The sequence below is a fragment of the Chenopodium album genome, chromosome 22 (assembly GCF_948465745.1).
Source record: "Chenopodium album chromosome 22, dcCheAlbu1.1, whole genome shotgun sequence".
NCBI classification, from domain to species: Eukaryota; Viridiplantae; Streptophyta; class Magnoliopsida; order Caryophyllales; family Amaranthaceae; genus Chenopodium; species Chenopodium album.
The window spans coordinates 24436752-24459712 of NC_137855.1; the positions used below are offsets into that span (position 1 = coordinate 24436752).

Below are 22961 nucleotides of genomic sequence, written 5' to 3' on the forward strand. Positions count from 1 at the left end.
TTATACCTTATCATTTCTTAAAATGAATTTCTATTGATCTGATCACTTGCTACGTATTTTCAAATAAGATTGCTAACCTCTTTTGTAAAAGCTTTAAAATGATTATTTAAATACCAATCAATTTCCCTACTAATACTATAATTTTAACTTTTGTTATATAAAAGGGGAATCGAACCTCGGAGCTCAGTGAGAACGATAAGATAAAAGCTAACAGGAAGGTTATCGGACTGTAAATCGAGGTAACGGCTATTGCTAGTACCCGCAATTCCCTTCGAAATACGTTTATTAAAGTATGATGTTACGATTGAACTGAAAGTGATTTATGTCTTTAATATATTTTATGATTTGTGGGATTATAATTATGATTTAATTTGTCCGAAATCTTTCCTTGAAATATATAATTTTTCTGAGAAATCACAAGGATACTGTAATGCTGAGTTTTATGATACACTGTAAATATTTTATAACAATGTTATACTATTTTATAAAAGTATTCCGAATGACTGGAAATTTCTTGATTTCTATTAATTATAAGAAAATATAAATATAATCTGATATGATTGAGCAATAGCTCCCCTGAGGGCACTGGCCCATTCCTGTTATGGAGCACTGGCTCCCCCTGTTAGGAGCACTGGCTCCCCCTGATATGTATGGAGCACTGGCTCCCCCTGTTAGTAGGAGACGTCCTACCCCTGTTATATGTATATTGATTATAATGATTTATTAAAAAGTTTATGAACGAAGGCTTACTGAAATGTTGTTTTATTACCAGTTTTAATATATTCTGCTCCCCCTGTTTTGTTAACTAATATAAAATGAATTGAAATGATGTTACGCTGCTAGAGTAGTACGTTACTGAGTCTTCGGCTCACCGTTTTAATGTTTTTCTGTTTTAGGTACTGCTGGAACAAAGGGAACACGTAGTGGCGAGGATTTTAATTATCTTAAGTAGCTCACTAGATATTTATAGTTTTAAGAGGATAATTTATTCATTTAATTAGCAAGTAAGACTTTAGTAAGTTTTTATTAAATAAGATCTTCTATTATTGAAGTAGGATTAATGTCTGTACTGAATAGATTTCTATACTTTATGAATTAAGGTTGTTATGTATGAATACTGCCTTGTAACTCTCGTGTGGGAGTTATAGCAGTGACGTCTCGACCAAATTAGGTTAATTCCGCTGCTAATTAGACTACCTTAATACCCAAGTTAGAGGTTGGGGCGTTACAGAGTAATTGACTGTTTAAAGGCATATTGGATGGTTCCATCCATTTAATTGGACTCCCGGAGGGTTTTTGGAACCATGGTAAACATCTCGGCTATTTTTATTTCCGGGCGAAAAAAGGTCAAAAAATTCCAAAATTGAAGGCTATAATCCGCGCTTTTTGAGGAATTTTGAGCTCATGAGACCCTAGGGGATACATCTTAGGGTCATATAATGATGTTTGGAACCATATATGACCCTTATATTTTGCCATAAATGTCCTTGGTAGGCTTGAGGTCACGATATAGATGCAAGTTTGGAACGGGTTAATTGATTGTTTAAAGCCATATTGGATGGTTCTACCCACTCAATTGGACTCCCGGAGGGTATTAGGAAACATGGTAAACATCTCGGCAATTTTTATTTACGGGCGAAAAAAGGTCAAAAAATTCTAAAATTGAAGGCTATAATCCATGGTTTTTGAGGTATTTTGAGGTTACGGGGCCTGGTGGTGAATACTCTTGACACCCTAGGGGATACATATTAGGGTCATATAATGACGTTTGGAACCATATATGACCCTTATATGTTGCCACAAATGTCCGTGGTAGGCTTGAGGTCACGATATCGGTGAAAGTTTGGAACGGGTAAATTGACTGTTTGAAGGCATATTGGATGGTTCCATCCACTCAATTGGAATCCCCGAGGGTATTAAGAACCATGGTATATATCTCGGCAATTTTTATTTCCCGGCGAAAAAAGGTCAAAAAATTCGAAAATTGAAGGCTATAATCCACGCTATTTCAGGAATTTTGAGGTTACGAAGCTCCATGGCGAAAAATCTTGAGACCTTAGGGGATACATCTTAGGGTCATATAATGACGTTTGGAACCATATATGACTGTTATATGTTGCCACAAATGTCCGTGGTAGGCTTGAGGTCACGATATTGGTGCAAGTTTGGAACGGGTAAATTGACTATTTAAAGGCATATTGGATGGTTCCACCCACTCAATTGGACTCCCGGAGGGTATTTGGAACCATGGTAAACATCTTGGCAATTTTTATTTCCGTGTGAAAAAAGGTCAAAAAAATTCCAAAATTGAAGGCTATATCCACACTTTTTGAGGAATTTTGAGGTTACGGGGCCCGGTGGCGAAAAGTCTTTAGACCCTTGGGGATACATATTAGGGTCATATAATGACGTTTGGAAGCATATATGACCATGATGAGTGACATTTTTGGCACTCATTTGGTTCCTTTTTGGATGATTTCTATTTCATTTTATCTCTCTTTTCTTTAGTTTTCCTTAGTTTTATTCTTCTTTTCTTCATTTTATGTTTTTTGTAGTTAGTTTCTCTATTTCATGCTTTTTCTTGTTTACTTGCTTTTTTTTTCCCTTTTACTTGCTTTTTATCCTTTGATTGTAGGTTGTGATTGATTGTCCAAGGATTCCCGGGCTTCCTTTCCATGGTTTTCCATTTATTTTCATGCCTAAAGCTTGTGCAAGAAGTTTCAAGTCAATGTGAGGTTCAAGGAGCTTGCTTCAAGGTCTTGTTTATGCCTTCCTCATGGCTTTTATTCTTCAAGAAATTCAAGGAAGTTCCTGCCTACCTTGTCCTCCATCATCATCATCTAGGATGTGTGCACCTCGTGAGCTAGGGCAAAAGAAGAAAGGAGGAAGCAGCAGCGTTGTGCGGGCGCACTAGAGGAGTGTGCGGCCGCACATCTGTCGTGTGCGACCGCACATCAGGTGCGTGCGGGCGCACCTGCCTGGGTGTGCTCCCGTGCGCACCATTCTCTCTCCTTCGAGCGCCCGCACCGACGTGGGTCTATTTTTGGACGTCTTTCCCAACTTCCTCTTGGGATTGTTAGTTATTTCTTTCCATTGATAGAGAGAAGATTAGATATTCATGAGAAGAATTAGATTAGATTAGATTCTAGAGAGAGAAAACATTAGTTCTTAGCATTTTTAGAGAGAGAAAGTGTGGGTTTGATGATTGATGATTGAAGACTGCTTCATTTGATTTGATTTCTATCAAGTTTGTAAGGATTCTTTACTCTTTAATGCAATTCAATGTTTGATTTCATTAGTATTGTTGTTTGATTTGGTTAATTGATAGTTTGATTGATTTGATTGAATTTGTTGGTTTCAATTTGATTTCAATTAATGAATTTCGGAATGATGATTAGTTTAGCTTTGATTTTGTTGTTCTTTATGGATTGTGAGTAGTTTATTTGCTAGGGTAGTGGTGAAGCATGTATTGATGACGAATTGAGATTAATTTGAGGGAAATTGATTGAGTTAATGATGTGATTAAATTGGTTGATTGATTTTGTGCATGTGTGTGCTTGATTAGGCTTGATCACCCTTGTTATTCACACTAGATTGCATTGTGAGTTCACATTGATACGGACCATTGATTTGTGGCTTACATTTACTCGATTGAGATATCTTGTGTTGTTTCCTAGCTAGTGTTTGATGTGGTTGACGCTAATTAGACCTCTAGGAGAATAGCTTGATGTACTCTCTTGGTTGCAATTTCGGTTTTCCCTCACATTGCTTGACTTGATTGGTTAATTCCCCAAGTTGATTGAACTTCATCGTTGATGCATGTGGATCCATTCCCCTAGTGCCTTAGCATTCATTTAGTACAAGCCTTTTGCATCGCCTAGCTTAGCCTTAGTTTCTACCATAAACCCCTACTAGACTTCGGAATAGCTTAACTTAGGGATCGTGCATTCGACCTCCATTCCTTTGGGTTCGACCTTGACTTACCACTACACTAAATAGGGGTTTGATAAGTTACAAATTTTGTTTGATTGGGTGGGGTGGTAGCCCAACGACCTACCGTTCTCCTTCCCATCAAAATGGCGCCGTTGCCGGGGAATGGTGCTTTGAGTGCATGTTGTTGTTGAGTCTATTCCACTTTATTTGCAAAATACAAAAAGATTTTACACTTAGGCTACACTTGTAGCCGTGCTACTAATATTGTCTTTGAGTTTTGTGTGTATAGATCCCAAGCCATGGGAGGTAATTCAAGAGTTACCTTGAAAGAATTGGGAGTACCCGGTGCATATAGGTATGAGAGCGCCATAGCTCCACCTACAACACCGGAAAACGACTTTGAAATACGGCCGGCAATGATCACCCTAATTGAGAGGAGACAATATAGTGGGGCAAAGAACGAGGGCCCATTGAACCATCTTAAGGAGTTTGAAAAATATTGTAACACGATCAAGATTAATGGAGTGTCTCAAGAATTCATCCGCCTTAAGTTGTTCCCTTTCTCCCTCATAGGAAGGTCTTTGGAATGGCTAGACAAAGAGGTGAAGCCCAATTCATTGAGAACTTTGGAAGATGTCACCAAAGCTTTCTTGTTCCGTTTCTATCCTCAAAAGAAAACGGCGGAGGCAAGAGCTTTGATTCAAGGGTTCAAGCAAAAGCCTAATGAAAGCCTTTATGAAGCATGGGAAAGATTTAAGGATTATCAAAGGGAGTGTCCACACCATGGGATTCCTACCTATCAAATCATACATATCTTTTATGGTGGGTTGAGTTCTCATGGGAGAGCAAGTTTGGATGCCGGAGCCGGAGGCCCAATCATGAACAAGACGGAAGAAGAAGTGGTTGATGCTATTGATGAAGTAGCTCGTCATTATATGAATTGGCAAGAAGTGGAAAGAGAACCAACAAGCAAGGGTTACTCGATCGAACAACTTAGTGTCATCAATGATTTGACCATTTTGATTGCGGATTTAGGGAAACAAGTTATGTCTCTCAAAGAAAAGCTTGAGAAGCCCCCTTCCCAAGCTCCAATTCTTCCCTCCCACATTAAGGGGAGAGGTACATCTTCTCACTCTAACTCCAATCTTTCTACTTGTTGCATGATTGTGGAATGTTGGCCATGTCAATTATGTGGAATGAATGATCATAATGCTTCTATGTGCCCAAATGTTCCTTGTAGTGAATGTGATGGAAGTGAAATGGAACATATGAATTATGTCAATAATCATGCTTGTGAACCTAGAAATGATGTTCAAAGGAATATTGGAAATAGGAATTATCATATGAATCATGATGATTATAACCAAAATGGAGGTTGTAGAAATCATGGATACCAAGAGATTCATGGTAACTATAACCATCATGGTTGTAATGGTCATGGTCATGGCTATAGACATGGGGATCATAACCAAGGTTATGATAACTATGGTCAACAAAGGAGCCAAAATGAAACTAGGGGTAATTGGAATAATCAAACTAGGGGATATTTTCAAGCAAGTTTTCAAGATGGTTCCCCAATTGATTTAGTTCTAAATGCTCAAAGTTCAAATGATAATTCCCATGTCCAATCATTTTCTTCTAGGGAATGGAAAGTGTCATTGAGAAACAAGCCAAAACTTTGGAAATGTGTATGGTTTTGAATGAAGAGAAGTTTAATTACATGTTGGCTTATAACAAGGATTTGAGTGAAAAACTTTCTCAATTGACTAGTATATTCAAGGAATATGCAAACTCTTCTTCTTTGACTCCACCTAGCTTAGATTCTAGGAACCCTATGGATGCCATTGTTACTAGAAGTGGTAAGGTCCTTGAGGGAGGTGTGCCTAAGAAGAGTGTTGCTAATGAGAGAACTAGTAAGAATTCCATTGAAATTGAAGGTGGTGAATGCCCCTTGAGCGAAAATGTTGGTGAGGAACAAGTAGAGAAGGTGATAGAGAAAGAGAGAGAGGTTTGCAAACCAAGGCTCCCCTATCCTCAAAGATATAATAGATATAAGTTGGATGAGCAATTTGGGAAATTTGTAGAGATGCTTAAGCAACTTCATTTAACTCTTCCTTTCACCGATGTTGTTGAACAAATGTCAAATTATGCTAAGTTCCTTAAGGAGATTTTGAGTGGAAAAAGGACTTGTGATGCGGCGGAGACTATTAGCCTTACCGAGCATTGTAGTGCAATCATCATGAATAAGATGCCTCCTAAGTTGAAGGATCCCGGAAATTTTTCCATCCCTTGTGCTATCAACAAGACCCAAATTGATAATGCCTTATGTGACTTAGGAGCTAGTGTTAGCCTTATGCCATATTCGGTTTATCAAAGATTAGGTCTAGGAGAACTTCTACCTTCAAAGATTACCTTGCAATTAGCCGATAGGTCAATCAAGATTCCTAAGGGAAAGGTAGAAGATGTGCCTTTAATTGTTGGGAAATTTGTTATCCCGGTTGATTTTGTAGTGTTGGATATGGATGAAGATGCTACAATACCTATCATCTTAGGTAGACCTTTCCTTGCTACATCGGGGGCTATGATAGATGTGAAAAGTGCTAAGATATCTCTTAAGATTGGAGAGGAAGTAGTTGAATTTGATTTGAATGAAGGAATGAAATATCCCTCCTCTTCTTTAGAAAATTGCATGAGAGTTGAAGTGCTTGATAATATTGTGAATTCCATGCATGAGCACTTGCTCACATCTAATGATCCTCTTGAGTGTGTCTTGTTGAACAAGGAAAAGATAGGTATCTCAACCAAGGAAGATCAATTGTACGAAAATTTTCTTAATGAAGGCGATATAGGGAGTGGAGAAGAAACTTGCATGGGGATATCAAGTCAAGATGCTTTGCAAGTGGCCTCAACCAAAGAAGGTAAAGGTGTTCCCATGGTAGAGCTAAAACCTCTACCATCACACCTTAGGTATGAATTCTTAGGCCCTAATTCTACATATCCCGTTATTGTTAGTGCATCCTTGAGTGAGAGCCAAGCTCAAGCGTTATGTGGTGTTTTGAGAAAGCACCAAGGTGCTTTGGGGTACACAATTGATGATCTTAAAGGCATAAGCCCCGCCTTGTGTACACACCACATAACACTTGAGGAAGGCACCCTACCTTCTATTGAACGACGAAGGAAACTACATCCCCAAATGGGAGAAGTAGTCAAGAAAGATATCACCAAGCTTTTGGATGCGGGAATGATATTCCCCATTTCAAGCTCAAGGTGGGTCTCCCCCGTGCATGTCGTTCCTAAAAAGGGGGGTATGACCGTAGTTGAGAATGAGAAAGGTGAGCTCATTCCAACTAGAACGGTCACCGGTTGGAGGATGTGTATAGACTTTAGACGTCTAAACACGTCAACCAAAAAGGATCACTTCCCTCTCCCTTTTATTGACCAAATGCTTGAAAGGTTGACTAGGCACAAATTCTATTGCTTCCTTGATGGATATTCGGGATTCTTTCAAATTCCTATTCATCCCGAGGATCAAGAAAAGACAACCTTCACATGCCCCTATGGTACTTTTGCATATAGAAGAATGCCCTTTGGATTGTGTAACGCTCCGGCGACCTTTCAAAGGTGTATGATGAGCATTTTTGGGGACATGCTTGAAGAGGAAATGGAAGTCTTCATGGATGATTTTTCCGTGGGAGGTGTTTCATTTGAGGATTGCCTCAAAAATCTTGAAAGATGCCTAGAGAGATGTGAAAAGGTCAACTTGGTGCTTAATTGGGAAAAATGCCACTTCATGGTGGAAGAAGGGATTGTTCTAGGCCATAAAATTTCCAATAAAGGCATCGAGGTTGACAAGGCTAAGATTGAGGTGATAGAGAAGTTGCCCCCCCCGGTCAATGTGAAAGGGGTAAGATCGTTTTTGGGTCATGCCGGATTTTATAGAAGGTTTATCAAAGACTTTTCTCTTATTGCTAAGCCCTTAAATGATCTTCTCCAAAAAGATGTTGATTTTGTCTTTAATGATGCTTGCTTGGAAGCTTTTAATAAATTGAAGAAAGCTTTGACTTCTACTCCTATTGTCCAAGCCCCTAGATGGGATTTGCCATTTGAGCTCATGTGTGATGCAATTGATACGGCCATAGGAGGTGTGTTGGGTCAAAGAATCGACAAAAAGCTCCATGTCATCTATTATATGTCAAAGACTCTCAATGGTGCTCAAAGAAATTACACAACAACGGAAAAGGAATTCTTGGCTATTGTTCATTCTTTTGAGAAATTCCGTTGTTACTTGTTGGGGTCTAAGACTATAGTTTTCACCGATCATGCGGCTTTGAAGTATCTCTTTGAGAAAAAAGAATCCAAATCGAGGTTAATTCGTTGGGTCCTTGAGCTTCAATCTTTTGATCTTGAGATCCGGGATAAAAAAGGCGTTGAAAATGTTGTTGCGGATCATTTGTCTAGACTTGAGGATTTACAAGTTCAAGACGATGGGTCTCCTATAGAGGACCGGATGTTGGATGATTCTTTATATGTTATCAATATGAAGGAGCTCCCTTGGTTTGCCGATTTGGTGAATTTTCTTGCTTGTGGGGAGTTCCCTCCTTTTTCCAACAATCAAAGGAGGAAGCTCAAGAGAGAAGCAAGGCACTATGTGTGGGATGAACCAATCTCGTACAAAAGAGGTGTGGATGGATTGTTGCGCCGGTGTGTGCCAAATGAGGAAATACCAAATGTTTTGAAGATGTGCCACTCGGATCCTAGTGGCGGTCATATGGGTGTTTCAAGAACGGCCTCTAAGGTGCTTCAATGTGGATTATGGTGGCCTAACCACTTCAAGAATGCTTGGGAGTATGTCAAAAGTTGTGATCAATGCCAAAGGACCGGGAATATTTCGAGGAGGAATGAGATGCCCCAACAACCAATACTTGAATTGGAAATATTTGATGTTTGGGGTATAGATTTTATGGGTCCTTTTCCATCTTCTTATGGGAATCAATATATCCTTGTTGCCGTTGATTATATGTCAAAGTGGGTGGAAGCCATTGCTTCTCCCACTAATGACCATAAAGTGGTGATGAAATTGTTCAAAAAGATATTATTCCCTAGGTTTGGCATCCCCAAAGCGGTTATAAGTGACAATGGCTCCCATTTTGTGCAGTATGCTTTCCGGAAGATGTTGAAGAAGCATGGAGTGAACCAACAATTTGGTCTTCCTTATCATCCTCAAACTAATGGGCAAGTTGAGGTATCTAATCGTCAAATTAAGTTAATTCTTGAGAAGACGGTTGCAAGGAGTAGGAAAGATTGGGCAAATAAGCTTGATGATGCCTTGTGGGCATATAGAACGGCTTTCAAAACTCCTATTGGTATCACTCCTTATCGCTTGGTTTATGGAAAGTCTTGTCACCTTCCGGTTGAGCTTGAGCACCGCACTCATTGGGCTATTAAAAAGATCAATTTTGATTTGGCTAGTGCGGGTGAGCAACGTTTGTTAGACCTTCATGAGTTAGAAGAGCTTCGGTTGGATGCTTATGATTGTGCTAGCTTGTACAAAGCTAGAACTAAAGAGGTGCATGATAAGCTCATTGAGAAGAAAGAGTTTGTTCTGGGGGATAAGGTGCTTCTTTTCAATTCCAAAATGAGGCTTTTTCCCGAAAAATTGATTTCTAATTGGACCGGCCCTTTTGTTGTTCAAGAGGTGTTTTCAAATGGCTCTATCGAAATTTCTCCTTTGGATTTTTCAAGAACTTTTAAGGTCAACGGACATAGACTAAAGAGGTATTATGATGGAGTGTTTGTGGGGGGTCATTCATGACATGACTCTCTATGATCCGCCTTGAAAGAGGTGGAGGATGTCTAGCTTAAGACTCTAAATTAAGCGCTTCACGGGAGGTAACCCGTGTTTTCTAACTTTTTTCTTCCTTTTTCTTTTGATTTTTCTTTGGGTTTTGTTGATGTTTTTGTGATCTATTTTTGTTGTGTTTGATGTTGTAGGATGGTTTGAGTTGATTTCCAACAATTTTGATGCCAATTTTGAGGTAAACTTGTCCCAATTCTTAAGTTGGAAGAGTGGGTAAGTATGGAGAATGGTGCATACTTGTGTTTCTTTTCATGATTTTCATAAGTTGGAAGTGTAGCTACTGCCTATATGGTTCCCCATGACCATCATAGGGGTGTGCGCACATGATGAGGGAGGAAGAGTGTCGGAAGAAAGGCCCAGTTTTTGTGCGCCCGCACATTAGTAATGTGCGGCCGCATACGAGCTCTGTGCGGGCGCACATCTCTGATGTGCGGCCGCACCTTGCTGGGTTTACGAGGGCTAGTTTCCCTCCTCTTTTAAGCCCGATTTTCCTTTCTCCCTCTCTCCTACTTCATTCCACTTCCTTCTTAGGTCTATTATGGTTGCTCATACTTGTCCTCCATTTTCATCATATTATTTTTCATCTTTCCTCATCAAATTCTCATTACTTTGCTACCCAAGTCTTCATTCTACTTCCTTAAAGGTAATTTTCTCACTCCTAGTTTGAAAATTTTGGGTACTTTTTAATTGAAACTTGTTGGTATGATTGTTGGGGATGTTTATGTGTTGTAGTATTTTTCTTGCTTAAATCTTATGATTTTCTATCAATTGAAAGTATAATTGCATGTTTTATGTGATAAAGTTTCAATTTTCATACATCATGAGAATTTGAGCATGGCTAGTACTACCCTCACTTTCCCCACCATTACTACCACTTGTTTTTATGGTGATGATTATGGATATGTTGATGATGGTTTTGTAATATCTAATTATGATGATGATTTTACTTGAGCATTTATGAATTTTGGCATGAATCTTGTGGATTTCCTTATGTTTAGTTTTAGGGTATTTTGTTGATGTTGATGGTGATAATGGAGAAAATGATTGTTGGTAGTATGGTATATAGTTGCTTTTCTTAATTGTGATTTGAGGTAATATTTGTGTCAATTGTGATGGCTTGATTATGCATTATTCACTTCTATTGAATTTTTGCTTAACTCATGTCATATTGTCCATTTTATTTTTCCCCATACACATGATTAATTTTTGGCACACTATTCCTACTTTCTAAATCATTTCCTTTGTCCATTATTTTGTAGATGGGTGGTTCAAGACAAGCTAAGCGCACCAAGGTTACAAATTCGAGGAAGAAAATTGATCCACCTTCCTCCATCAAAGAAACTTATGGCATCAAGTTCACGGTTCAAGAGCATTGGGACCGATTTGAGAGTCTTTCATCAAGGAAACTGTATTCTACAAGATTCTATGATCGTGACACCACTACTGTTCTTGGGATCGACGATGATGTACGGATGATAGCTCGAAATTTGGGCCTTGAGCAATTCATTGACCTTTGTGCTCCCACCTATGCAAGGCTCACTTATGAATTCCTATCATCGCTCGACGTGCAAAAGGATGGTAACGATAATGAATGTCCAACGCTATCTTTCCAAGTATTCAATGAAGACTATTCTATTCCCCTTTCATTCCTAAACAAGATGTTCAACTTTCCGGAGCCCATTGACGGCATGCCTTTGATTTATTCGGCCTATGAAGCTCTTCATCGCAACCATAGGTATGATGAGAATGATTGGTGGGATGATATTTCTATTGAGGATGCTTATTGTGCTCAATCTTCCAAATCGGCCTCTTTAGTCCATGGAGCGATGCACTACTTTAGCCGCATACTTACTTATGCTTTTTTCTCCAAGGAATCTCTTGGAGCCATATCTCAAGAGCAATTAAGTTGGCTATGGTTGGCTAATCGATATAGGGATGATATGGTGGAGGTGATTGATTTTGCTAGGCACTTGCCCGACCGCTTCATCGACATTCGTGACGGCTTCTTTCTCTCGGGAAGCATACAAATTGGGGGTATGATTACCATCATCGTGCTATCGCTTAACAAAAAGTATGCATCCATGATTGGAGATCTTATGGAGATTAAGGATCCTAGAGAGAAGCCTTCATCTTGTTTGTTGGGCACGTTTGCCTTGATCAATCAAAAATTCATTGAGCGCACTATCATGGACGATTTGTTTATTTAGAAAGTGTCTCGGACTACCGATTGGTGCCTTATTCCCTACGAAGGGACGATGGTGAGAGACAAGAGTTCATCCTACCCTTGGAAGCCGCCCAAGAGAGATATTCCGAGTTCTTTTCATCGGGTTTCCATGCCTTCTTCGGGTAATGCTCTTCCAAAGTCTAAGGCCTCTTCATCTAAGGGAGTTATCCCTCGTACTTCTTCTCCTACTCCTCTTTCTCCTTCATCCCCTCCCTTGCATGATTTATCGAGCTTGCATGAAAAGATTGATGCCCTTTCTGTTGCATTGTCTTCTTCTTCTTCTATGGGGAATGCTTGTTTTGTGGGTAGTTATGATTATCATGCTAGGAGGGTGTATGACTATCATGTTTCTAGAGGGGATATTGAGCCTTATGTGAATTATCCATACCTCCCGGTCCAAGAGGGCCCTGTCCCACAGTGGGAGCCTTTTAACAAGGCGGTGGGGCCCCGTCTTTGCTATCCCTACTAGGAGGGCCCACATATGGCGCATAGTGCCATTCGTGGGACCTCTAAAGGGGATTATGATTACAGGAGGCCGGGAGGGTGTGACTGGACTTATGATCCAGCAAACCCTGCTCCTTTCCCTTCCCCTGAGACTGAGGGGAGATGGGGTCGTTCAGGGCCCCCTGTCTTGGATGATTGGTCTGAATATTTTGCCCCTGATGCCCTTAGGAGGTTAGGTATGGCTAAAGGGAAGGAAGTTGTTTCATCAGGTGGGGGAGTACTAGTTCTACTCCCTACTTTAGTGCCGAGTGAGCCATTTTGGCTACCCCTCTCCGTATGCATGCTTTATGATTGTGCTTCGTGTTTGCCCTATGGTTGAGTTTAGCTTGGGGGAGGGGTGGCTCATTTCTAGCTTGGGGGAGTTGGTTTAGGTTGGTTATGGTTTGCATGGTTCACCTCCTTGTTAGTGGTTCATTTCGCATTTTTCCTTCTTAGCCTCTATGTCCTCTGTCTGCTCTGATGTCTCTGTGATGTTTTATCTGCTGTTTCTTTGATGATGACTCGCTCTGTTCTTTATCTATCTGCTCTGTTGTTACTCTGATGATTCTTGTTGCTGATGATGTTACCTGATGTTTCACTGTCTCTGATATATATTTTTCATTTCTTGTCGTTATGCTGCCGAATTTCGGCTGGTTTCATTTGGAAGTTACTGACAATTTTCTTTGTATATAGTTTCTTTTATTCTCTTTTTCTCACCTGGTTTCTGGTCGAAGCTTTTTTGTTCATGGAATGCAACGAGGTGGTTTCTTCTTACTTCGTTTATTTTCGCTAAAGCTTGAAGCCGGTGAGATCATTCTTATTTTTCTCTTTATTTTTCTTGGTTGCATAGAATAGGATTAGTTTAGGGGAAGTTGAATGTTTCGAGGATGGATGCTTGTTAACACATAATGTGTTTGGGATCGATGACGATGACGTCAATCGATCACTTGTTTGTCGATTGGGATTCTTATGTGTTTAACTTGCTTTCTAGTCCATTTCATATTATCTCTCCTATTTTCCTTTTCTATGTTCCATTACTTTGCTTTGTTTTTCTTTTATTTTCCTTTTCTTTTATTTCCTTTCATTTTTCTTTGTGGTATGGTTTTGAGGCCTTACTTTTCACTTTTCTTTTGATTTGGACCTTGTACATTGGACTTTGTCTTTTGCATGATTTTCTTCCTAGGTTGTAAAGGTATGCACGGTTTGAGACTATGTTCGGTTGACTCTAGGATAGGTGTATGCTAGGGTAGTTGGTTTGAACTAGTGGGAACATGAAGCCGGATTCTACTTGTTTGTGGTACGTTGGTAGTTGCTTCCTATAGTTGATTTGACACCATTAGTGAGTTTTTGCCACATCCTTGTGAGGTTACTTGTTTTTCTAGCCTTCAACATTCTTTGAATGAGCAGCGTGGATCCTTGACTGTGCAAACCTAATCTAATAAAGCTTGATGTATGATTCTCAAACATGAGACCGAACTATCTAGGGAGGACAAAGGCACCTTTTTCGGGGTGGTATTTTTCATTTTTAGGATAGTTTTTATTCATTTTCTTTATTTTTGGGTTTACATTTTCCTTCTTGCAACCATTTGAGCCTTATACCTTATTTTCAAGCCACATCTTTAGATCTTTGGCCTTTTGTTTCATTTTCTTTCTTTTCTTGGTTTTTGTGAAGCAATTGATCATTCTTGATGGAGTTTGTGGTGGAGAAGTTGAAATGTTTGGTTCTTTTGAAAGCAAGATTGTGTTATTTCTTCTTTGTGAATAATGGCAAATGAGATTGAGTAAAAGCCGTCCTACATTATAAAAGGCATGGCAAAATAATAAGTGCAAAAGTTGAAAAAGCTGTCCAATTTACAAGAGGCGAGGACAAAGCACTATCAAATTAAAACGAAAAAAGAAGTGAAAAATGAAAACTATTCAAAAATATTTTGTTGAGAGTTTTCTCCCTTTTTGAGCATTGAGGACAATGCTCCATTTAAGCTTGGGGGGAAGCGTTCTCACGCTTCTTGTGCATATGTTTGTGGTTTATAGCTTGGAATAAGCTTTGAATAAGCTTGGGGGTGTGAGTATTTTTGTTTGGATTGGTGATGACTTGATTGTGATTCCAAGAATTGGCCATTCTTTGCTTCATTTTTAGGAAAAACCACCAAATTTCAAATTTTTAGCCTACCTTCACCCTTATTGCCTTACGTTACAACCTTTGGGAAAGACCTTTCGATCTAGATAGTTGAGTCACTATTCGGGGGAGGGCATCATGGGTCTTTGCCTACGGAAAGGGGATGCATAGTCAAGATGTCGAGTAGCCTAAAAACATTTCTTTTTCCGGTTCCTTCGGGGAATCATCGGGATGCTCACTAAAGGGAGATTTGAGACTAGTGGGAAGAACGCGGTAAGATTGTTTGGGATGAAAGTGAATTGTGATAACTAGTTCCTATGCCTAGCATACCCTATGTTTCAATCAACCTTGGATATCTTGAAACGTGCATACCTTAGCTACTTGAGAAAGATTGTCATTCATTTGCATTATAGTCTTTATGTTGGTTCATTTCGCAAAGGTTTGTTTTTATTTCATTTTCTTTCTTTTATTTTTTTTTTTATGGTTTGCCTCATTGATGTTTGGTGGAGAGTTATGGGTCAAACTCTTAGGATACCCTTACGAGACCTCACTCGTCCTCATAGGCGACTTTGGGGTTTAAAGGGCTTGTTGTAGCTAAAAACAACCGTGATTCCTACGACAATGAGTTTTAGTGTATTTTCTTATCTTGAGTCTTTCTTTTTCGTTTTCAATAAAATTTTCATCCTCTCTCTTTCTTGCTTTGTTTTGCTCGAGGACGAGCAAAATTTTAGCTTGGGGGAATTTGATGAGTGACACTTTTGGCACTCATTTGGTTCCTTTTTGGATGATTTCTATTTCATTTTATCTCTCTTTTCTTTAGTTTTCCTTAGTTTAATTCTTGTTTTCTTCATTTTATGTTTTTTGTAGTTAGTTTCTCTATTTCATGCTTTTTCATGTTTACTTGCTTTTTTTTTTTCCTTTTACTTTCTTTTTATCCTTTGATTGTAGGTTGTGATTGATTGTCCAAGGATTGGTTGTGATTGCTTTTTATCCTTTTTACCTGCCTGGGTGTGCTCCCGTGCGCACCATTCTCTCTCCTTCGAGCGCCCGCACCGACGTGGGTCTATTTTTGGGCGTCTTTCCCAACTTCCTCTTGGGATTGTTAGTTATTTATTTCCATTTATAGTGAGAAGATTAAATATTCATGAGAAGAATTAGATTAGATTAGATTCTAGAGAGAGAAAACATTAGTTCTTAGCATTTTTAGAGAGAGAAAGTGTGGGTTTGATGATTGATGATTGAAGATTGCTTCATTTGATTTGATTTCTATCAAGTTTGTAAGGATTCTTTACTCTTTAATGCAATTCAATGTTTGATTTCATTAGTATTGTTGTTTGATTTGGTTAATTGATAGTTTGATTGATTTGATTGAATTTGTTGTTGGTTTCAATTTGATTTCAATTAATAAATTTCGGAATGATGATTAGTTTAGCTTTGATTTTGTTGTTCTTTATGGATTGTGAGTAGTTTATTTGTTAGGGTAGTGGTGAAGCATGTATTGATGATGAATTGAGATTAATTTGGGGGAAATTGATTGAGTTAATGATGTGATTAAATTAGTTGATTGATTTTGTGCATGTGTGTGCTTGATTAGGCTTGATCACCCTTGTTATTCACACTAGATTGCATTGTGAGTTCACATTGATACGGACCATTGATTTGTGGCTTACATTTACTCGATTGAGATTTTTTGTGATGTTTCCTAGCTAGTGTTTGATGTGGTTGACGCTAATTAGACCTCTAGGAGAATAGCTTGATGTACTCTCTTGGTTGCAATTTCGGTTTTCCCTCACATTGCTTGACTTGATTGGTTAATTCCCCAAGTTGATTGAACTTCATCGTTGATGCATGTGGATCCATTCCCCTAGTGCCTTAGCATTCATTTAGTACAAGCCTTTTGCATCGCCTAGGTTAGCCTTAGTTTCTACCATAAACCCCTACTAGACTTCGGAATAGCTTAACTTAGGGATCGTGCATTCGATCTCCATTCCTTTGGGTTCGACCTTGACTTACCACTACACTTCATAGGGGTTAGTTGAGTTACAAATTTTATTTGATTGGGTGGGGTGGTAGCCCAACGACCTACCGTTCTCCTTCCCATCAGACCATTATATGTTGTCATAAATGTCCGTGGTAGGCTTGAGGTCACGATATCGGTGCAAGATTCGAACAGGTAAATTGACTATTTAAAAACATATTAGATGGTTAGACCCAGCAAAATAGACTCCCTGGATGTATTATAGTCCATGGTAAGCATCTCGGCATTTTTTATTTCCGGGCGAAAGAAGGTCAAAAAATTCCAAAATTGAAGGCTATAATCCACGCTTTTTGAGGAATTTTAAGGTTACGGGGCTTTAGGGAATATTTCAAGCATTATGATAACCCCAAACTTGAACCCTACTGTGATCATACACTAAAGTACGGTGGCGTTCCAAAGGGAAAGACAAAGAGCAAAAAGAGTCGCCAACAAGTTTTAGGAACTTGTAAACCCAAAAGACAATCCAAAAGGACCATCAACTACTCCATAAGGTCTTGAACCAAACAGGGTCCGGGGATGAGGGTACGAATCCAATCTACAAAAGAAAGGACCCGCCCTATAAAATAGGCCTCTACTTTGTTCTGCTCGTATTCATGCGCGCTTTTCGAATAACATACAAACATTATATTAAACCTACCCTGTTTATCTATGTTGGTTGAATATTAATGCACAAATAATACTATTATTGGCGATCACTTGAATTAAAATCACATTAGCCTAAACCAAATTATTAATTATCTTATTAAGCGTGATTTCAAGTACAAATTCCCTTTACCTGCATAAAAGGCGTGATCAAGCAATAATATATCAAGCAACATAATAATAAAGAATAATAATAATGATGATAATAGCATGATAAGGCATAATAAAGCTTAATAATAGCAAGATCCTAGGCATGATACTAACAAGATTAATAACAAATCCTAGCATGTCACTAAACAATAAAGATTAGAGCTTTAAACCTAACATGGTACTAATATGATACTAGAATTAATAAGAGGCATCCTAAACATGATACTAGAAAGCATAAAATAACATCCTAACATGATACTATAAAGCATTAAAAGAATCCTAACATGATACTAGGAATTATAAACAATAATAATCATGCAATCTACATTGTTAATAAAATAGGGAGTAAGCTAATCTACTTACTTTGAAGCCTCGTACCTCTTTCTAATAACAAAATACACAAGTCAGTAAACTTCAATGAAAATAAATAAAGAACAATTAAAGAATTAAATTGAAATAAAGTTAAATAAAGTTTAGACTAGTTTTGGACCAAACCCTCAGAAAATATCAACCTTTCACGTCTAGGGCGAAGGCAACTTCGAACTTGGCTAGATGACTCTAAGTCTAATGTATGCGGAATATTGTATGTGAAAAGCTAGTTTAGAAAGAGAGAGAAAGAAAGCATATATTGCTCAAGAGAGAAAAGAGAGAATTGAATGAGAATTGATGATTCTGAAAACAGGAATTCGGACGCTATTTATAATGAAAATAATCCGGAAAATCATAGAATTTGATAAGGAATAAAACTCCACGCTGTCGCCAGGAATTAACTCTGTCGCGACGAGACAATGTCTGTCGCAAGGCGACAGGGTCTGTCGCGTGGCGACAGACTTGTCGTTTGGCGACAGCCTGTATTAGCGCTTTTTCTTCACGCGGAATCCGATCTTTAATCAACTTGATCTACGGAATCCGTACAGAAGATAAAATACGTATTTTTAAGATAACAAAACAATATTTTATTCCAAATAAAAATCTTTTAAAGATAATTAATTATTAAATCTAACAATATTAGAATTAAAAGGAACTTTCTAGAAACTTCTAGAAAACTATAATTAATCCTAATAATTTTAGGAATAATAATTAATATTGGGCCCTCCTCTAGATCATTGGGCCGTATTAAAATAAATAACCGGGCCCAGTTTAGTATTTTGGCCATAAATTCCTCATTATTCATCGGAATTGGGCTTATAATATATCGTTGGAAAGGTCTCATCGAGCCCCATCCATCTAAACCATTATTAGACCCTTATCATGGACCAAAATAAACTGAAATGGACGTTTTCAAATAAATAAGGTCATTTTCAAAAACAGAGAGAAAAGAATTTAATTAAAACTAAACCGCAACATTTGGCTTTCGAATCACTTTCACCTAATTCGACAATAACACAACGCGCAAGGCATTCATCACTTGGTTTGGTTTTGGGGAGACACAAATGGGTGTCTACAGAAGCCCCCACTTTGACTGAGTTTGAAGAAACTTATGTTTCGAAAAAACGAGAGTTAAAGTATCGATAGGGACGGAGAATGATTCAAAATGTTCTGCAATTCCAAATCATTCTTATAACGCCGATACCTGCAAAACTAATCATTAGTTAAACAGATAAAAGAGTTAAGAAACGCGTATCTTGCACCGTCGAGCACACGTCTCTGAAAGTAACCATTTTGCTGTTGCTTCTTTTGTTGTTGTGACAACCTCCACTGTGCCTCGTGAACGCCATCGTTGAAGATAACCATATGTCGTCGCCTTCAATATTCTTGGTGATAACCCTCTAAAGTATTTCAGGAACATCATCGAAAATAACTGTATGTCGTCATCTCCTGGGTGTGGCCATACGTCGCCACAGCAGTATGTCGCCGCTATAGACAATCTCTTCTTTACCTAGAGGGACCGCCGAAGGTGGCCTTGCTTCGCCATCTCCACCATTTGTGACATTACCTCGTCACGACCGTACTTCGCCGCTAAACAATTTCCCTTTATGTTGAGACATTGCCAAAGAATCACTTTACTTATTGACCCTTAATATCATTATTTATCATTGTTTTTATATTTGTGCCAGTACTTTGGTGCTTTTGCCTTTGTAAACCATTACTTTGGTGCATTTATTGAACCACTATTTCGGTGCCTTATTTGTTGTACCATTATTTCGGTGTCTTATTATGAGCCAATACTTAGGCGCTTTAAGCTAAAGTGAGACGATCTTTTATCAAGTCGATCACTCAGTGCATTTTGATCAAGCTAACTAAATCATGTCAATTACTTAAAGGGGCTAACTGGCGTACCAAGGAACCCAAATTACTAAAATGGACCCACAAAACCATAAGGAAGGGCCCATCACTCTGTCGCCGCTCCAGCGCTGACCAGAAGTGCCTGTCGTGAGCTTTTGCATCTGTCGCCGCGCGACAGAGTCTGTCGCTTCGCGACAATTCTGTCGTTTGGCGACAGAATCGGGGTTTTAAACCCGTCTTCTTCTTCTTTCTCATTTCGCTGCTCTGCTTAACAAATTTCGCAAAAAACTTCAATCTACTCGTTCTTACTCATTTCTCAACCAAATTCGCTCAAACTTGTTGCAAATCGAAGCTTTTCTTATCTATTTTCCCGATCTATGTAAGTTTTGCTCAAACTCTACTCGGTTTTTGATGAATTACGTGTTCTTGTTTGCGTTTTTTCCGAAAAATTCGAAACTCATTCTGCTTAATTTGCTTTGCTCGTTGAAATTTATGCCTTGAATTTGTTTAATTATGCTTGTATATTACTTTGGGAGTATTTTGAGACTTGTTTGACTCAATTTGGTGAAGAAATAAACAATTCACCATTGAAGGACCTCTTAAGGTCGTGAAGAACAATGTGGGTCGTTCTTTGCATTTTGACTGCTTTTACTTGTAAAATTTGTCACAATATTCATCATATGTTTGCAAGAAATTGTTTATTTGCTTAAAGAACACTTCCATGCTTGTTTGAGATTTAGCTCTATTTTAGTACTACGTACTCTGTTTTTTTTAACATAGTATCATGCGGCTTAGGCGAACTTTAGATACTGTAGAAACATAAGTTTAATTACTTTTACATACTTTAGCATGGCTAGACGACGTGGTTCCGGTTCTCGGTCGAGGGACACACGTCGAGAGGACGAGCCCACCAGTGAGGGCGATGACGTGCCTTCTACTTCCAGGTTGGGTGTCATGCCTGATTGGGACGAGCGCACTCTATTTCACGCGCCGGTTCATCATCTTTCGGAGAGAATCCGACGAGGTCTAGCGAGTGGGAGGACCCGTAGCCATGGCTCGGGTAATTCCACCATCATCTCTCTGTACGACAACTTCATCTGCCGCGATGAAGGGCTTCGTCGTCTTTGGGAGTCATGTGGGTTGACTCCTCTACTGCAGGCCACTCGGGCCATGTTTTCAAACGATGAGGGTAACCTCGTCGTTCGGGCTTTGGTGGAGTTCTTTTGGGACACCACCAACACTTTTCACTTTCCCTAGGGTGAGATGACAGTCAATCCAGCTGACTTTAGTCTCATTACGGGGCTAGAGTTCCAGTCTACTCCTCTACCTTTCGATGCTGGCGTTACTGTTTACTCGCCGGAGGTTTTGGAGTTATTGGGGCCGATCGTTATTTGGGCCCAGGCTGAGGCTCAGTCGGGACAGCTGAGTTCCCGATGTATCCGTCGCTGCACGTTGGCTGCAGCTTTCGAGGATGATGCGACTACCCAAGAGCAGCGGGTGCGCATCTTTGTGCTGATTCTGCTATCAGGGACATTTTCCCCTGATCGAGGTAGTAGAGTACTTCTATACTACCTGTCCGCCGTTCGCGACCTCCAGTTGGTCGGGACATATGACTGGGCCAGCATGGCCTATGCTGATTTTTTACTGGGCTTGCGGCGTTCCTGTCGTCACAAGGCCCTGTCTGGGGAGATTGCCCTTTCCAGTTTCTGGAGGGTTGTAGAGGTATACCTCCTTTTCCCTATTTAGATTTTAACTCTAGATTTTAGGAGCACAATTTATACTGATTTTCGCTTTTTGTATAGATTTGGTTCTACGAGTACTTCCGTTCTCTTGCGCCTGCGAGGCCTTCTCCTCGCGTGCTCCCTATTGCTGCTAGTTGGGGAGGCCGCAGAGGTCCGCTGGAGGTGCTACGCCTTCGAGAGATGATCCTCACGGTGGGTTTTTTCTTTAATACTTACTTTCTCTTTTATCACCTTTTAGCGTTAGTATCTTACTTAGTGATGTTTCAGGAGCCTAGCCCAGTATATCGACCTTGGGCTGCTTTCCCTATCTCTGCACTGGCGACGCAGTATACAGCTGAGCGTCGTTACTTTCTGGGGACGTATGACGCGGTGGTCTACCTAGGGGAGAGGGTGGCCATCCAGCACTCCTCAGATACTTTTGTTGTTCCCGCTTCTCCACCTCGGCATATGTTCCACGATGCCTTGCAGCGGGATCGTGCTGGTGGGCCTTCGCGAGGTACTCCCTGGAGGTCATACGTTCTCCTTGAGCAGAGCTATGAGGAGGATCTGCTACCGTTGCTAGCGCCGGCTCCTGTCCCTTCAGAGGAGGCAGCGGTATGCTTTTATTCGTTTAGTTTATCTTTCTTAGGTAGCCCCCAAGTATCTTTCTAACATTTACTTTTAGCAGGCTGGTCCTAGGGAGTTCATCCCTCCGAGGATGTCTATACGCTACCAGGGTACGTATGGACCGATCGAGGAGCTTATTCCGCCAGCTCTAGAGGGAGAGCAGTTTATGGAGCGGTCTATTCCTCGTCACCAGACTCGAGTAAGCAGTTTTTTTTTATACCATCCTTATGTTGGCTTCAAAATTGTTATTGACTTTGGCTATTTTTGGTAGTTCTCTCGTGAGGTGGTGACGGCTATGGCCAGGTGCATTGACGCCTTTCGCAGCCAACTTGTGAGGTTGCGGAACCGTGCTACCTGTCGTAGCAACGACGCTGAGGAGGTATTACTTTTACTTTTACTGCTTTTTGCTTTATTTTCGTTGCATTTGCTAATTTTGATTTACTTTTGCAGGGGCAGCCTATCCCTTCTCCACGCACTCGATCGAGGCCCGAGCCTAGGAGGGGGACTACTAGGTCCGACTCGAGGCGTCGCCGGACTACTTTTGGTGGTCGAGGTGGTCGTTCTGAGGTCGCCGCTGTAGAGGATTCGGCGTCATCACCTGAGGACATTCCGACCGGGCCGACCGTTCGAGGTGGGATGGGTGGTGGGACATACGAGTTTTGCTCGTCGTCGCAGCAGCCCTTGCAGCCCCAGCCTCTTTCCGTCGGGTTTCAGGGTGAGGTTAGGTGGCCTGGTCCTGAGCTGCAGTTTGCGCCGTCTGGTGGTCCAGGGGACGATAATGGACATACTCCGCGGAGTAGGGCATTTTTCGATACATTTGGCATTCCTCGCGACTTGCGACCTCCAGCGCCATAGTTGTACCTCTGTTTGTTTTATGTTTGACTTTTGTAGGACTTTGCCTATTGTATTTATATGACTCATGTACCAGACACTTGTATATATGC

The 22961-nt window shown here is 40.0% G+C and overlaps 1 non-coding gene across 1 annotated transcript; it reads right to left on the minus strand.

Annotated features, from left to right (window-relative positions):
• Positions 1 to 4617: 4617 nt before the first annotated feature.
• LOC145606507 (small nucleolar RNA R71) lies at positions 4618 to 4723 on the minus strand. Its single transcript, XR_014105368.1, has one exon. It is a non-coding gene; the product is annotated as a small nucleolar RNA R71 (small nucleolar RNA).
• Between the last annotated feature and the right edge of the window lie 18238 nt (positions 4724 to 22961).